Raw genomic sequence first — 2,366 nt, 5'->3', positions numbered from 1 at the left:
ACTAGGCTACAATAATATGTGAGGAACATGTATGTACATGTTTGTGTTTTTGAAGGAATAATGTTTATGCGTGGTTATTGAAAAAACAAAAAACTTAAGTCACTGAAATAAAGCCAAAAATATATATATTAAATCTTTGTTCACAAGACTTCTGGGTATTTGAGGTTGTAGACTAGAGTTTTTGCTTCAAAATGAGGTAGAAATTATGCCCCCTGGAGTTGTTTGGATTACTTTTTTTTTTTATTTATTTTTTTTTATGAATGGATGCATTATTTTTTACTTCAAAAAGTGGCCCCCAATTTACAACCATTATCAACCTTGGAGGACTAAGGATATATATATATATATATATATATATATATATATATATATATATATATATATATATATATATATATATATATATATATATATATATATATTTAAATATATTTCTGTGTTCGTCTAAAAGAAGATAGTATATATCTGGGTAAATCATGGGATAATTTTTATTTTGGGGTGAACTATCCCTTTGATGGTAGCTGTTTGAAACAAGGTTGCTACAATAGATCCTATAATATTTAGTTTAATAAACAACATATTCTGAAAGTTAAGCACTTTTACTATTTGTTAAACAAGAAAATACAAGTTTCAGTTTCTATTCTGTAGTCTCTTCATGGAATGCATGTTCTGATATTCTATTGGATGTATTTTGCTTAAGTGTGTTACGCCCTGTTTCCACCCGGTATTACCATCTACCTCAGGTGATCTAATCAAAAGCAGTCAGCACATTACTAACACATCCGACTTATATTCAAATGCAACTCCTGTGACCACTTTAATTGGATTTTAAGGTGAGGTTCTCTAAATTCATGACTACATCTCAGAAAAAAAACAGAAGCACACTTATACACTCTCAGACAGGGTGGTACCCTTTAAAAAGGTTCTTATATGTACCATTTGGGTACTAATATGGTACCAATATGTAGTACATTTAAGGTACTAATATGCACTCTTTAGGTACAAAGATGTACCTTTTGAAAGGGACAGTTTTTGTATCTCCCCCACCCCCTTTTTCATCATGAAATCAGAACTGCTCATTGCTATTTCAGGTAGCATCTGTATTACCTGAACTTCAGATGTGTGCTTGCTTTACATAATTTACATTTATTCATGAAGCAGACACTTTCATCCAAAGCAAATTATCTATGTCACTGCATGTAGATGACAGCCAATTCCAATATCCAATATCCAATATATCCAATCAGATCAGCCGAGACGGATGTTAAGACAAAGTGTAAAAGTGGCCTTATGCAAAAGCACAACCATTTTCCTGCTAAAACTGCTAATATTCAGTAGCATGAACATGAAAGTTGAATGCATAGATGCCTTGTGTAATAAGCCATACCAGGCCACATTAAATAGAGATTTAAATGGAGTTTCAGCTCCAAACCCACATTCTGATTGCAGTGTGGGAATTAAATGTCTATCGAGTCATCAGAGACAGACGCTCATCATAGGTGATCAACATTTTTTCATCTGCAAGTCTTTGCATGATCAGTTACTGACAGCACAATACGGTCTGAAGGCCCCAGATGAGCATTTCCTACGCTCACAAAAGTGGCAGACCAAAGCTTTCTTCTCCCCCCAGGGAAGTCGTATTTTCTTTTTCTTTGTTTTCACCATACGCATTTTATGTTTCTTTGTCTGTGTCGGGTTTTGAAGATTCTGCGAGAGGCTGTGACGGCTCCTTATCCAATTTCTCCAGAGAGCCACAATGTTTTCAATATGCTGATGTACTGCATTCCCTTTCACTTTTATAAATGGGCTGCGATATTAAAATGAACACCCCTATCCTGAAATCCATTTACTCTCTTGCTGGTTTAAAATCATCACTGAATTGAAATAAATTTGTTCCTCCACCTTCAGGTAATATTCATTAAAATAACCTTAATGAAAACAGCTGCAGTCCATGTCACTTGCCCATGTTTCCTCATATGTTTGGTCTGTTCAAATCTCCATTTATACAGATTCCTCTTCTAGCTGAAAAACACTCTCATCAGCCTGTCTGAGCAACTGAAAAAAATAGGCAAGAGATTTAATATACATGTGTGTGATTTTATATACTATATACTACAGTTCATTTATGTAAGTGAGGATAGCAAACTAAAGTAAACTGTGACATATTACACCCAAAAATTCTTCATACAGTGGACTACCAGTAAAATTGATAAAAATTTGGAACCAAAAATTAAGACACTTTGACCTGACCATGTTTTGCTTAAGTGTTATCTGACATAATTAAAATTATTTTTTTCTGACACAGTTTAACTCTGAGATCTTGTCATATTTTATTACCTTTTTTAAAAAAAAACTATAATGAGTAA

General features: G+C 33.3%; 1 long non-coding RNA gene across 1 annotated transcript in view; it reads right to left on the bottom strand.

Annotated features, from left to right (window-relative positions):
- Positions 1 to 1,342: 1,342 nt before the first annotated feature.
- LOC125254747 overlaps positions 1,343 to 2,366 on the bottom strand; it is a 5,729-nt gene continuing 4,705 nt past the window's right edge. Inside the window, exon 3 of the long non-coding RNA XR_007181731.1 lies at positions 1,343 to 2,055. This is a non-coding gene — a long non-coding RNA (uncharacterized LOC125254747). The remainder of the gene's footprint in view (positions 2,056 to 2,366) is intronic.

The sequence above is a fragment of the Megalobrama amblycephala genome, linkage group LG19 (genome assembly GCF_018812025.1).
Source record: "Megalobrama amblycephala isolate DHTTF-2021 linkage group LG19, ASM1881202v1, whole genome shotgun sequence".
Lineage (NCBI taxonomy): Eukaryota > Metazoa > Chordata > Actinopteri > Cypriniformes > Xenocyprididae > Megalobrama > Megalobrama amblycephala.
Note: the sequence above shows the minus strand (reverse complement) of the source record. Positions and strands in the feature narration are given on the sequence as shown.